At 42.6% G+C, this 15,561-nt stretch overlaps 1 protein-coding gene across 7 annotated transcripts in view; it reads left to right on the top strand.

The window, feature by feature from the left end:
- add3a (adducin 3 (gamma) a) overlaps positions 1–15,561 on the top strand; it is a 194,152-nt gene that overhangs the window by 33,976 nt on the left and 144,615 nt on the right. For all 7 annotated transcript variants that reach the window (XM_036565150.1, XM_036565149.1, XM_036565148.1 and 4 more), the window contains one exon: positions 6,238–6,293. The gene's annotated coding sequence lies outside the window, so the exon portion shown is untranslated. The remainder of the gene's footprint in view (positions 1–6,237; positions 6,294–15,561) is intronic.

Below are 15,561 nucleotides of genomic sequence, written 5' to 3'. Positions count from 1 at the left end.
TAATGAAGGCATCTGCAGGCCAGTCCGCACCCCGACCCCGAAACCCCCTCCAGTTCTGACTGCGGCTCGTCCTGTAAAGATAGAAACGCTCATTGTGTTGGGTCACTTCGAAAGTCGAGCGGCTAGCGTTCTTACATAATGAGCGCGGTGGAAACCAGCACACAGCGACAGTAGCCGTCACAACACTGGTCAGTTATGTTACATAAGGGGCGCGGTTATCTAACTGACTCTGACCCCGACCAGGATCTACAGCATCGAGCTATATCTGAGTGACCAGTTAGAGGATATAAACACAAACTCGATCAAACTAATTATGAGTTTATTGTAGCGTTTATTTGCTTGTCTGTTTTAAAACAACAGGCCATCTTTAAAGTTTGACTGGGCGCTGACCTGGACACACGCACACACACACACACACACACACACACAGACTGCTGTCCACAGCATTCTCTGAAAGGCCTGACTGAATTTGCTGAGTGGAGCGCTTCCTGAATGAGTCCCTTTCTGAGCTCTGCTGGCTCTTTCAGCACGACTGTTGAATTTAATCTGTGGTTTAAAGTTTGTGTTGCTGTTTAAATCGAATCATTCAGCAACATTATGCATAATGCTTGTTAGTACAGTTCAAAATACACTTTATGGACAAAAATATTGGGACACTTACACATTACACCCATAGGAGCTTTTATGACGTCCCGTTCTAAATACATAGGCATTAATATGGACTCATCCCCCCTTTGCAGCTATAACAGCTTCCACTCTTCTGGGAAGCTTTCTACAAGATGTTGGAGAGTGTTTGTGGGAATTTTCACCCATTCATCCAGAAGAGCATTTGTGATGTTAGACACTGATGTTGGACGAGAGGGTCTGGCTCACAATCTCCGTTCTATTTCATCCCAAAGGTTTTGGATGGGGTTGAGTTTAGGACTCTGTGAGGGCCAGTCAAGTTCTTCCACACCAAACTCACACAGCCAGGCCTTTATGGAGCTGCAGAAAAGGTTCTTCCCCAAACTGTTCCCACAAAGTTGGAACCAGTTGTCCAAAATGTCTTGGTGCTGAAGCATTAAGATTTCCTTTCTACTAAGGGTTTCTAGGCCAACCCCATATCATCATCCCTCCTCCACCAAACATTACAGCTGGCACAGTGCAGTCAGGCAGGTAACGTTCTCCTGGCATTCGCCAAACCCAGACTCGTCCATCAGACTGACAGATAGAGAAGCGCGATTCATCACTCCACAGAATTTCCACTGCTCCAGAGTTTGTCTTTGGTTTGAGAAATTCGTAACAGTTTAGTTTTTCCACTAATCTCTTGGGAGAATTTGGCAAGTTTTCAGAATCTGAATATTTTGACTGTTTTTGTCAGTGTCTTATTTGAATTTTCTGTTCCACCTTAAATGGTGCAGCAGTTATGTTCTTGTGCCTGACTGCTGCAGCATTTAAGGTGGAACAGAAAATTTCACAAAAAAGTCAACTTCAGCACAGTAACAGCCATTTGACGGCGTTGCTGTTTATACGGCAGGAAGCGAATCCAATCCAGAGTCCTGTCTACAATCAGACTTTCCAGACTTAGAGTCTTTCCAAGTCACGAGGTTCAAGTCCAACTCAGAGTCAGAGTCACTGGTGTTGAAGTCAATGTCGAGTCCCAAGTCTTTCTCGATTTTCTCGAGTCGAGTCTCAAGTAATCAAATTCATGACTTGAGTCCACACCTCTGCAGTTGTCACTCTACGCTGAGCTGAAAACAGTGCAGCGAGCGCTGGAGGTAGACTCATCGGTCCCAGAGCGACCTGCTCTTTGCTTTAAACGGCGACTTTCCTGAGCCTTCCTGAGGAGAAAACCTGTCTCCCGACTGTACAGACATACTATACCCATTATGGTCTGCGGGGGTGGGCTTCACTCAGCGCGTGTTTACACAGATGTGTTTGAGCGCAGATGACACAGATGGTTATCGTAATGTGTGTGTACGTGTGCGTGGTTCCCAGAGCACTCCAGGCATGATCTGGGGGTGGGAATGAGGCTAACCCAGAAAAGAATAGAGCTCTCAGACTGGATGGATGGGAAAGGGAGAGACCCTTACAGTCCTCACCTTTCCAGGCTCACTCTCTGACTCTTATTGGCAGTGCTGCACAGCTAGAGCTGGGAATTCTAACAGAATTTATCGCTATCATGATTAATTTGTCACAGTATGCTTTTCTGTGTATATTGTGAATATTGTCAGTACTTAAAAAACACTTCCCAACTGCATATTAGATGAAAAAGAGGAACATCAGTCCTAATTGGATTTAGAGTAGCACTGAATGAAATGTAGTTTGTTCTAAATTTTGCGCTGCTTCATCTGTTGCAAATGACGTCATAAAAAATAAATATTGCGATATGTCGTGTATCATGAAAACGTATTGAAGTATCGCGATATTATATTTTTGTCACCCACCTCTGTGCACACATGCTAGTATTTGGTACAGTTGTATACACATTTTTAACCCAAGGCGTGTTGAATAATCGTGCAATCATTGAAACAAATATATTATGAATCGCTCAATTACCAAATAACTCTTATGTAACTAGCAGCTTTTAAATTTAGCTTGAGATTGTTTTATGCATTTGCTAACTAACAATGAAGAGAGTAAAGATGAATAACTAATTAAAAAATTCACTGTTTTAATAATACTCTAATACAAAAGATAAATAAAACAATAATATATTCTTCCTGTCAAAATTTAAAATCAAGAATGTTACAGCAATAAAATATAACAAACCTACATCAGTTCTCTTAATCACCAACAACACAGCCTTATCAACACATAAACATCACATAAACAATAAACATCACACAGACATGAGTGTGGATCACTGCGTTCCCTCCATTATATAATCCTACCCCACTTTCTGAGTGTAATATTCTTTAAACAGTGTAATTTTGTACAGTATCTTTCTTAAACTGCCGCTCTGTAATGGTACTGAATGCAGTCCGGCAGCGATGTTGACCTCCCCAATATGGCGGCTCCATTGGCGTGACCGGCTGAACTCTATGTATGTATATCTATGAGCAGCACTATGTCCAGCCATAAGCATGAGTTGCATTCAAATTCAGCAAGCAGTGGTGAACGTTTGTGAACTTGTTCTCTATGAACAGTTAAAATTGAATGATGATTTTTGTAAACATTCCATTTTAACTGTAGCCCTTCGTCCAGCTGCCCTGCGTATTTGCGGAGAATTACCTCCTGAAACTGTTTGCGAGTGGAGGCAGACGTTAGTGGAGAACTCAAGGCTGACAGGAAACTACAGCTGTTTGCAAAAAGTTCACCGAATTTGAATTTGACGTTAAGACAGCGATGCAGTGTTTAAAAACTAGGAACGTTATCTGGAAAGTGAACAGGGTCGCTGTAAACAACAGTTACTTGCTCCTTTGATCCTTCTATTTAACGTGTTAAATAGAAGAACAATATCCGTGTAAACGCCTGTATCTGATTACATTCCCTATCTGAAAGTTTAAGTCCGTTCTGATCATGTTCGTCACGTCATAGTGAAAGTTTATACCGTTCAACAAGGCAGAGCAGAAACTGGTCTGCAGAGGAGACGAAGTTTATGCTCTGATCTTTAAAAGACGGCGGTGGGACGGACGTCCAGCTTATGTGTCTCAGAACACGACGTCTTCCTCTCGGCCTTCTTTAATAAGGACACGTGAAGGACGTTTTCCTGGGTCTGACATCATTTTAAAGTCATTAAAAACACAAGCGCTGCTCACTGCTGCTCATCTCACTCTGACTGGACTCACGTGAAGCTTGTTGTCATGGTAACATCTACACGAAGTGGTTCTCGACGCATGCATGTAATTTTGATCGGATTACTTGTAGTGAGCAAATAAACAGAGATTTTCCATCAGATTGTTGAGTAGAGTGAGAATAAACACCTCAATCTGAATCTATAATCAGAATGTATTTAATTGGACTGGCAAAAATGTAATGAAAGCGACAGACTAACCCTGTATCAGTGCTCCTGCTGCGAAGCCCACATTCTCTCTGTGCAGGGTTTACAGGAAGAGAGAGAAGGAATGTTCTGGATTCTTTGACTATAATCTCCCTCTCAGCTGATAAGTGCCGGGCTGTGTGTGAAAGATGGCACGACTGTGGTTTAAAGTGCTTCCTCCAAACTCATATTTAGGCTTTACAGTCTTTTAATATTCCTGCCTTGTGTTTTGAACTCCGGCTTTCATCTCTGGCATTCCGAAGGTTTGGAAAGATAACAAGGCGGCTCAGAACGTGAGAGCAGGCTTACCTAGTCATTTTGAGCGTGGCACGATATGGCCAGACTCTCAGACGAAAACTGTAGTTGCTGTAGTTTTGCGGTGAAAAAGATCGTAAACGCTACTGCAAACACTACTCTTGCCTTAAGACGTAATTGTGCATGGAAAAGACATGAATTTCCACAACCAACATAGTATTTAAGCAGTAGCGTCTTATTATACTATCACTGACAAAGATTTATTTGTCTGGATGTGGAGGCTTTTCATAAGCTTGAGCTTCATTGTCGCAAGATTTGTAATTATTAAGTTCATCGTAACTTTTGTAATTGTAAGCCGTGTAACTACACTTCATATTCATAACCTTGATAATTGCAAGCTTTGTAATCGTAAGCTTGGTAATTGTGACTGAAGTTTTATAATTGTAAGCTTCATATTCTTAAGCTTAGTAATCGTAAACTGTGTTATCGTAAACTTTGGAATGAAAAGCTTTGTAAGCTTAGTAATCGTAAGCTTTAGCGCAACCTTTTTTTTAGCATAATTTTTGTAATTGTCGGCTTTGTGATGATAAGCTTCATCATAAGCTTTGTAATCGTAAGCTTTATCGTAAGCTTTATCGTAAGCCTTTTCAATATAAGCTTTGTAATTGTAAGATTTATCGTAAGCCTTTTTATCATAAGCTTTGTAATTATAAGCTTTATCGTAAGCTTTATCGTAAGCCTTTTCAATATAAGCTTTGTAATCGTAAGTTTTATCGTAAGCTTTATCGTAAGCCTTTTTATCATAAGCTTTGTAATCGTAAGCTTTATCGTAAGCCTTTTTATTATAGGCTTTTTATCATAAGCTTTATCATACGCTTTGTAATCATAAGCTTAGTAATCGTAAGCTTTAGCGCAAACTTTTTTTAACATAATCTTCGTAATTGTCAGCTTTGTAATGATAAGCTTCATAATAATAAAATTTGTTATTGTATGCTTAATCATAAGCTTTGTAATTGTAAGATTTATCGTAAGCTTTGTTATTATAAGCTTTGAAATCGTAATCTTTATCATAAGCTTGGTTATCGTAAGCTTTGTAATTGTATTTATCAAGAGCTTTATCATAAGCTTTGTAATCATAAGCTTTATCGTAAGCCTTTTAACATAAGCTTTGCAATCGTAAGCCTTATCGTTAACTTTCTTATCATAAGCTTTGTAATCATAAACTTTATCGTAAGCCTTTTTATCATAAGCTTTGTAATCGTAAGCTTTATCGTAAGCTTTGTTATTAGAAGCTTTGAAACCATAATCTTTATCATAAGCTTGGTTATCATAAGCTTTGTAATTGTAGGTTTTAAAATCATACGTTTAAGTATCATAAGCCTTATTAAAAGCTTTCTTATCAAGAACTCGTAATTGTGGGCATCATAATCATAAGCTTTGTAATCATAAGCTTTAACGTAAGCTTTATCATAAGCTTTATAATTGTAAGCTTTATCGTAAGCTTTGTGGTTGTAAGCATCTTTATCGTAACTTTCTTTATCGTGAACTGCAGTTGAAAGCTTAGTAATTGTAAGCTTCGTTATTATAAACCTGGTAATCGTAAGCTTTGTTATTGTGTTTCATACATGTACGCTTTGTAATCATAAACCTCATTAGCGTAAGCTCCATAATCAAGTGCTTCATTTTCATAAGCTTCCCAGTCATAAGCTTTCTAATGGTAGGCTTTGTAAGCTTTGTAATCGTTAGCTTCTTTATCGTAGCCTTTATTTTAAACTTTGCGATTGAAAGCATCGTGATAGTAAGCTTCACAATTTTAAGCGTCACAGTAGTTTTGTAATCTTTGCACTTGTAATTTTTTCAATCATATCTTTGCATCTTTGCATCATCTTCGTAATCATATCTTTATATTCTAATCAATGTGTTTGTATTTTTTTAATCATAATCTGTGTGTTTTTTATCTTATGCTTTATGGGCTCAGACATTACTATCCCACGAACTTTATGTCTTTGTCTGTGTTGCAGGTGAGACAGCATCGCCGGCAGTAGCAGACGGTGGGACAGTCGACCTCTCTCAGCAGGTAGGGCTATATAAAGCTCAGCTTCTACTGAGAGATGACCACCACAGCTTTTATACCTGGGCTCAGGTTTTGCATCTTGTCTGAGCAGAATCAAGTGGACTGTAAATAAACTGAGCCTCGATCAGCCCATTTATTCAGGATGGCTGATGTACATGGACTGAAAGTTTTCGGCAGACCAGATGTGACGGTCAGTGATGGGAATTTGATGATGCCATCAGTCTGAAGCTGGACATTCCTGTATTGGTGTCCTGAGATATGCTGCATGTTGGCCACGTGTTAGGATCTCATTACTTATTTAAATACACAAGGCAAAAATATTCGAAGCCCCACTCGTGACATCCTGCATAAATAAAAATAATGCGTGGCCAGTAAGGCTTAGTAAGGCATGGGAACAAGATAATTAAGCCATGGCCACGACTTAGTGAGGCGTGGGAACGAGATCACGCCTTACTCGTGCCTTACTAAGTCGTGGCTTGCTTTTATATTCAGATATTATTGATCTAAAAACGAAGATATCGGAAAATGATTGAAATGCTTCTTTTGGAATCTCTCTCTCTCTCTCTCTCTGTCTCTCTCTCTCTCCCTCTCTCTTTCTCTCTCTCTCTGTCTATCTCTCTCTCTCTCTCGCTTTCTCCATCTCTCTCTCTCTCTCTCTCTCTCTCTCTCTCTCTCCCTCTCTCTTGCTTGCTCGCTCTCTGACCTCCTCAGTTGTGTTAGGAGACTTTCTGAGTGACGTGGATTTAGTAACGTCAGGCCGGCGAGACGATCGACTCTGCTGGAAAAGCACTAACGACGCTTCTAATGACCACAGCCATGTTCCCCTCCAAAACCGCCAGCTTTATAGACTTTACTCCTCTCTCTCCTGCTCTCTCTCTCCCTTCCATACCCAGCTTAATGTCCTCTATGATTTATTCATACAACATAAACACTTACTTTCAGAGAGATACTTAAAATTGCGTTCCTCCATGTATCAGCGCTCCTCTCTACATGCGTTGGCTCAATCCAGCTGCTGGATTAGTGCTTGCGGTCTTCATCCAGGTGCCGTACGTTAAGAGTGCAAAGCCCGGGGTCTGGACCTCACCCGCTGGGTGAAATGAGGCAGAGCAGAACCTCATTTCACCCACCAGAGGAGGGCCAGATCCTGGCTTGTTAGAAGGCCTGCAGAAGCTCAATCTGAAGTGGGCCTAGAACGGAGCCATGAGGGTCTGATTGCTTGCATACAGCACACGCGAAGGAGGACGGCAGTAAATCCAGGCCTGCCATGTTTCTGCAATTACTTAATTCCTTAGAAGTCACTTTCCAAGAAAATACCACACTTGAATTTAAAGCAAATTCCAAAGCAGTGATGAAGTAGTGTATGTATATACATATATTTATATATTTGGGGGGTCGTTTTATTTTTTTATTTTTTTGAAAATTTCTGGATTTTATTAAACCACCGTCAATTTGAAACAATAAACAGGAGAACACCGAGGAACATTGTGTACAGCTTGCCCTAACTTTAAATAGAATAATGATTTTGAGTGTTATAGTGTTACATGTGTAACATGTAACCCATATGTGCTTGGACATGCCATTTCAAATACATGGGCATTAATTTGGAGCAGAGAAGCCCCTAACAGTGAATTAGATGTGCTGTAATACTGGTATTGACTTCGACCAAATAAAGCTTTAGCCTATTATGGATTGAGCTATAATGCTGTCACAATATCAGGTTCAGCTAAGCTTTTCCAGATCAACTTGAATGTTATTTTTGTTACAGCCAGTCTGTAAAGCATTTCACAGCTCATCTTGTTTGTTGAATATTCTATTAGTTTTTGGTTAATTCCAGAAAATGTTGGTTGATGTAGTCTTTGTATGTAGCCTTTTGATGTAGTCTCCCAAAATTTCAGCATAACTCAATCAGTTAAGAGGACAAACTCATTCAAAGTGGTTTGATGTGAAATGGATCACTGCGATTTTTGCCAATCCGATTGAATACATTCCGGTTATAGATTAAGACTGAGGTGTTTATATAACCTACTCACTCTACACAACAATCTGAACCCCTACTCAACCCCCTGCACGTACCTCTCCACCATAAATACGTTTAAAATATGTTTTAGGCCGAAACATGATGTCAAAACTATCATAAAACAGTGTCTCAGGTCTCAGGCAATGTATTCAAACTCTTCAGACGTCTGGTTCCTATCACCACCACTGTGAACAATTCTGAGCGTAAGAATGGAGCATGTCACTGACGTTGTTTACATCTTAATAACAGAATTCTTTAAAAATTCAAAATTTCAGTGGAGTTTCCCTTTAAGCCAGTGTGGGAGAGAGAGATGTAGCGTGCTGTTGACACACTGAGGCCTTTAGATAGTGTTGCTAACCACAGAAGGTATCTGTGCTAGTCTGTTTGTCTGTGTGTGTCCATATGGTCTGTCTCCCACACTGCCACATGCAAACACTCTTTAAAGGGGAACTCCACCCATTTTTCAAAATTTTCTACTTAATTAAATGGTTGAGATGTATACAAAGTCAGTCAGAGTGGTTTGGTGTGAAATGCTCCATCCTAGAGTCAGAATTGTTCACTGTAGTAGTGATAGGAACCAGACGGCTGAGGTGTTCAATGCGTCTAAAAGCTTCTTTGCAGAAAGTTATTGTGCAGAATGGTTATAAATGCGCTGCCTGATGTCTGGGATATTGTTTTGTTATCATTTTATGGTAAAGTTTTGGCCTAAAATGTCTTGTTAATCCATTTATTTGAATCCATTTATGGTGGATGGATACAAGCAGGGCATTATAAGATAAAATAGTCCCCAAAAATAATAATTTTTCAGATTTTCTAGCATTTTAAGATCATCAGCATTACATCTAAACTCTCAGACACATGAAGGCTCACTGGTCCAAGTCTGTAATTTTCTCTTTAACAGACCGTTTCATATCCAGCCACTCTGAACGACTTTGTTCACATCACAAAGACCGAATTATAGGAGGTTTGAAAATCAGTGGAATTCCCCTTTAACCCTTTCAGTTCCCACTCAGCTCCTCACAAACACTGGAGTTTCTGTGGTGCCTTTAAAATATCGGACTTTCAACTTGCATCCAAAAAGAGTCTGTGAAGTTTGTGCTGTGTCTACAGAATTAATAGTAGTGTAATAGAGGCTTTAGACTCCGACGGTAATCTGGCTAAGTGTAATGGAGGCAGAGTAATCTGGGTTATGAAGTGGATTTGAGCTGTATTTGTTGTTCTAATCCAGTAAATCAGGCCCGTCTGCAGTGTGGAGCTTTCCCTGCTCCAACACGCCTCCTCCAGCTAATCAAGCCCTTCATGAGGTAACTCAGTGCTGTCAGAGCAGGGGAAGATCAAACCATACAGAACGGGGGTCCCCCAGGGCCGGGGGGGCTGAGAAACACAGCTCTAAATCATCGCTCTGTCGCCGGGGTCACCGCTCCGTTCTGGAAATCTGAGAGAGGTGCAGGGAGAGAGGGGAGAGAGAGAGAGAGTGAGAGAGAGAGAGAGGAAGAGAGAGGAAGAGAGAGGGGGAGAGAGAGAGAGAGAGAGAGAGAGAGAGAGAGGGAGAGGAAGAGAGAGGGGGAGGGGGGGGGGCTGTTTTTCACCTTTTGGCTCTGCTTCATGCAGAATTCTGAAGCAGTGATGCAACTTAAAAATCATCTCACAGTGAAGAACAGCAAGATTTCCTCCCTAAAGAGACCCCCGCCCTCCCTCTCTCCCACCCTCCATCTCCCTCTCTCTCTCTCTCTCTCTCTGCTTTTCTGTCTCTCTCTGATTTTCTGTCTCTCGCTCTCTTTGAATTTGTCTCTCTGTCACTCTTCCTCTCTTTTTCTCTCTCAATTGTGTGTCTCCCTTCTTCTCCCATTTTCTCTCTCTCTCTCTCTCTCTCTCTCTCTCCCTCTCTTTCTCTCATTTTATCCACCACTTCAATTCAATTCAAGCTGCTTTATTGGCATGACAAATATGCTACATTTGTATTGCCAAAGCTTGCCAGAGACTTTCTCACTTTCTCTCTCTCCCTCCTTTGCAGCCTTTTTCATTTTTTGACTTTCTCTATCTCTCTGACTCTTATTTTCTGTCTCTCTCTCCTTCACTTTTTTTTCTCTCTCTCTCTCTGACTCTTATTTTCTGTCTCTCTCTCCTTCACTTTTTTCTCTCTCTCTCTCTGACTCTTATTTTCTGTCTCTCTCTCCTTCACTTTTTTTCTCTCTCTCTCTCTGACTCTTATTTTCTGTCTCTCTCTCCTTCACTTTTTTTCTCTCTCTCTCTCTGACTCTTATTTTCTGTCTCTCTCTCCTTCACTTTTTTTTCTCTCTCTCTCTCTGACTCTTATTTTCTGTCTCTCTCTCTCTGACTCTTATTTTCTGCGTCTCTCTCCTTCACTCTTATTCTCTCTCTCTCTGACTCTTATTTTCTGTCTCTCTCTCCTTCACTTTTATTCTCTCTCTCTGACTCTTATTTTCTGCCTCTCTCTCCTTCACTCTTATTCTCTCTCTCTCTCTCTCTCTCTCTCTCTCTCTCTCTCTCTGACTCTTATTTTCTGTCTCTCTCTCCTTCACTTTTATTCTCTCTCTCTCTCTCTCTCTCTGACTCTTATTTTCTGTCTCTCTCTCCTTCACTCTTATTCTCTCTCTCTCTCTCTGACTCTTATTCTCTCTCTCTCTCTGACTCTTATTTTCTGTCGCTCTCCTTCACTTTTATTCTCTCTCTCTCTCTCTCTGACTCTTATTTTCTGTCGCTCTCCTTCACTTTTATTCTCTCTCTCTCTCTCTTACTCTCAATTTTTATTTTGAATTATTTTCTCAGTTCCTCTCATTTCATGCTAAAACGTAATCCATTTAATACATTGAAAAACAAATCTATTGCTCTCTCTCTCTCTCTCTCTCTCTCTCTCTCTCTCAGATTAATTTGTTCCATTGCTCTTGTGAATGTGATGTGAGTAATGGCAGAGGGAGGATGGAAGGAGGAGAGAGAGAGAGTGAAAGAGAAGCGAGAGGGAGGGAGACAGTTCAGCATTGCAGAGGCATTCTGTGACCACAGCACTGGTCAGACAGGAGTAAAGGTCCAGAGGGAAAAACACCCACACACCATCGCTAAAGCTTTTAACAGCAGAGCAGAGTGAAGTTACAGTCTCGCAAGGTCTCTCTCTCTCTCTCTCTCTCTCTCTCTCTCTCTCTCTCTCTCTGGCAGGTCTATAAAGACTCTCCCACTGCTCCTCCTCTGGCTGGCCCTCAGACTCAGGCCTCCTCTCCACCCTCTCCTCTCTCTCTCCTGAGCCCTTTGTAAAACCTCAGGCCTCCTCTGTGTTTTCACGCATGGCATGATGTCACTCATGTGGGGAAAACGGCTAATTCCGCTTTAATGATGTCATTCAGAGCCGAACCCCAACAATGCGTCTGATCTTGAAGCTGCAATAAGCGGATTTTTCTGGGAGAGGAGGAAGCTGTGTGAGGAATCTGGTCTAAATAAAACTTTTTAATGGTTTCTCCTCTGCTTTATGACTCCTATATTAGATTTCAGCTCACCCGTTGTTTCAGAACGGCGTTTCTGGCCCGAGAGCGTCTGTGCTTCTGTCGTCTGAGAGGGTCTGTCTGCGTTGCACTGAAGTCGTCCCAGTTTAAAATGCTAAGCTAACCGCTTGCACTGCTTTTCTTGAGTTAACTCACCTTCATAACTGAGCCAAAAGTTCACCCAACTCTCTTTTCTAGTTCTGCACCCGAGGCTACGTTCACACAGCAGGTAAAAGTGGCCTGTAGCACGTCGTGTGCTACCCCGGGCTTAAGGAGGACGCTGGAGGCAGGGCTCAAGTTCGCAGCAGCCATTTCAGTTTATTTACAAAGACAAAACAAAGCAAACAAACCAAAACCTGTGCTGGGCACTTTTCAGTGCCCTTTCAAGCACGTTAAGGGCATTCAGGGGTCATTAAGGGCAGCGTGGGCGCCTGAGCCGAGAGGGAATGGGAGCTTGTTGCTCCATCTCTTTCCTTTACGGGCCCGGAGGCGGCGTCCAGGAGGTGGGAATCGGGACTTGCACGCTGTACCCCACTCACTCGCTGTTCTCCTCTCACCGCTGTCCTGGCTGGGGTTCGTCCTTGCTCTCAGTTCGGGCCCCACCTTCCTGCCGGCTCTGGCGGCTGTCATCGGGGCCCGTGGGACAAGCGCGTGCCATGTGGCCCAAATCTGATTTCTCACCAAATCCGTAAACATTTACTGCCAATGTTAGCACAACCCACGTTACAATATATTCTTCCATAAGTTGCGTGCAGTTACACATTTCCACCAGAGGGGTCTCCAAATCCTCAAAACTGACATAGTGTAGCTCTAAGGTGTAGCATTGTTCAGCTACATTATTACATGCGTGTGTGCGTGTGTGCGTGTGTGTGCGTGTGTGCGTGTGTGTGCGTGTGTGTGCGTGTGTGCGTGTGTGTGTGTGTGTGTGCGCGTGTGTGTGTGTGTGTGTGTGTGTGTGTGTGATTATCCCGTCTCCCTCACCTGGAGTGGGACCGGCCTGTGGATCTTATCTCATGAAAACAGCCGACCCATGCAGACTGGATCACTGCCCACACAGCTACCTCTTTCCTTCTCTCTCTCTCTCTCTCTCTCTTTCTCTCTTTCTCTCTGCTCTTTCCCTTTCTTACCCACTTTTGTTCTCAATCACTCCTGCCCCCCCTCCCTCACTCTTATTTTCTCTCTCTTTCTGTTTGTCTCTCTGTCTCTCTCACACTCCTTGTTTGTGTCTCTCTCTCTCTCATTTTCTCTCTCTCACTCTTTACCTTTCGCTCTGTTTCTTTCTCAGTCACTCTTTTCTTTTAGCTCTCTTTCTCTCTTTCTCAGTTTCTCTCTCTATCACACTCCTTCTCTCTGTCTGTCCTCTGTCTCTCTTCGTCATCACCTGTCTCTGTCTCTCACTCTTTATCTTTCGCTCTCTCTCTTTCTCACTCACTTTGTTTATTCTCTCTCTCCCCCTCTCTCTCCCTCTCTCTCCCTCTCTCTCCCCTCCTGTCTCTTTCTCTCTCTCTTATGCTATCTCTGTCTCTCCCCCTGACCCCCTGTCTCTGTTTCTCTCTATTTATCTCTCGCTTTCTTTCTTTCTCATATGCTTTGTTTACTCTCTCTCTCTCTACTCTCTCTCTCTCTCCCTCGCTGTCTCTCTCTGTCTCTCTCTCTCTCCCTCTCTCCCTCTGACAGGTCTATGTTCTCTGTGTTTCTCTCTCTTCTGCTATCTTCCCCCCACCTTCTCTCTCTCTCTCTCTGTCTTTCTTATGCTGTTTCTCTCTCCACCCCTGCCCCCCTCTCTCTGAAGGTTAACTCCAGTGTGTTGGTGGTGTTGATGTGGAGTGTGAGGCTGTGGTGAACAGTGGACAGTGGACAGTGAGCTGGTGAGTGGTTTTAGGGTTAAGTCGGAGCAGCAGGATGAGATCTAATAACTCATTCAACTCAGGGCCTGATGATGGACGAATCTCTGGTCATTTTATCATGAGGTCAGAGTCGTGTGGAAAACAGAGAATGTCTAACACTGTCAAGCTTCTCTCAGTCTCTCTCGGTCTCTGTCTCCCTCTCTCTCTCTCTCTCTCTCTTTCTATCTCTCTCTCTCTCTCTCTCTCCCTCTCTCTCTCTCTCTCTCTCTCTCTCCTCTCTCTCTCTCTCTCTCTCTCTCTCTCTCTCTCTGGTAATGTAATAAAGGCTGTGCTGTAGGAACGCTCCCTTCCAGCACGCTATCTATAGACTGACCTCACGCTCACAGAATGTGCCAAAATAATGCTCACTCTGTGTGTGTTTGGAGTGAAGATCGAACTCTGTATGTGTGTGTGTGTGTGTGTGTGTGTGTGTGTGTATATGTGTGTGTGTGTGTGTGTGTGTGTGTGTTTGTGCTCACTAACCAGTGGGTGTTTCCCTGATAAACACCAGCTGTACTGACCGTGGTCTGTCCTGCTGTTACATTAGCTGAACTGTGTGTGTTTGTGTGTGTTTTGAGTGCAGCTTCATGTTCGTCTTCTGTAGGAAAGAATCTTGTTGTAAAGTTGGGGTCATGACCCCCTATTGGAGATTTTTTATATTGTTTAAAGACCTTTTGACACTCCTCCCTTCTCCACACCGCTGTCATAGAGAATTCTGGGTTAACGATCACTGGTCATCATGATGTAATCATGAGTGGGTTGACCATAGAGGGAATCATCCAAACCGCAACATTAGCCAGCAAGCAAGCGGTGTGAAGATCGAGCTGTGTGTGTGTGTGTGTGTGTGTGTGTGTGTGTGTGCGCGCACTCACAAACCAGTGGGTGTTTCCCTGATAAACACCATCTGTACTGACCGTGATTTGTCCTGCTGTTACATTAGTTGTGTGTATATATATATTTAGCTACACCGATCAGACATAACATTCTGACCACCTCCTTGTTTCTACACTCATTGTCCATTTTATCAGCTCCACTTACTATATAGGTGCACTTTGTAGTTCTACAGTTACAGACTGTAGTCCATCTGTTTCTCTGATACTTTGTTAGCCCCCTTTTACCCTGTTCTTCTGTGGTCAGGACCCCCATGGACCCTCACAGAGCAGGTACTATTTGGGTGGTGGATCATTCTCAGCACTGCAGTAACACTGATGTGGTGGTGGTGTGTTAGTGTGTGTTGCGCTGGTCTGAGTGGATCAGACATAGCAGTGCTGCTGGGGTTATGCCTGATCAGTGTGTATATGTACAAACATGCATACGTGTACTTAATATGATCAAGAACATAACCTAACAAGTAAAAAAAGGTCAAATCATTCTTGAATGCCTGACCTGTGCGTTTAGAGGAGTGACCCTACAGAGCCGTTCAGCAGGTGGAGATGCCCTTTGACCTTTACTCTCTGTATTGAAATATTGTCTAATGTCTGGAGTGGGTTTTTTATGTCTGGTGACATTTAGGTTGGTCTCACGCTCTTTCTCCCCCCTTGCTTGGCCGTGTTGGGCCGTTTCCCCTATCAACAGACTCATTGTGCTGTGCTGACCTGGTGTGCACTGGGCCGTTGCCTCTCCACGACTGGGAGAGCACAGCAGAAAGAGTTTGTGAGCTAAAGCTGTCACTGTACCAGAATTCTGACTCTGTTACTGATATCAAGAGTGTTATCACAATACTCGATACAGAAATAGTTCTAGGGCAACACATTCAACACTTAAACGCTCAGAGCTTAGTGAATATAGAAAATTAGACTGTTACAGCTCAGTTCTGATTTTTGGACTGGTGGACCACCAGTTACGGCGTGTCGTCGCAAACAAGAAAGAACACT

Source organism: Colossoma macropomum, unplaced genomic scaffold (genome assembly GCF_904425465.1).
Source record: "Colossoma macropomum unplaced genomic scaffold, Colossoma_macropomum, whole genome shotgun sequence".
NCBI classification, from domain to species: domain Eukaryota; kingdom Metazoa; phylum Chordata; class Actinopteri; order Characiformes; family Serrasalmidae; genus Colossoma; species Colossoma macropomum.
This window is presented reverse-complemented; position numbering and strand designations above follow the sequence as displayed.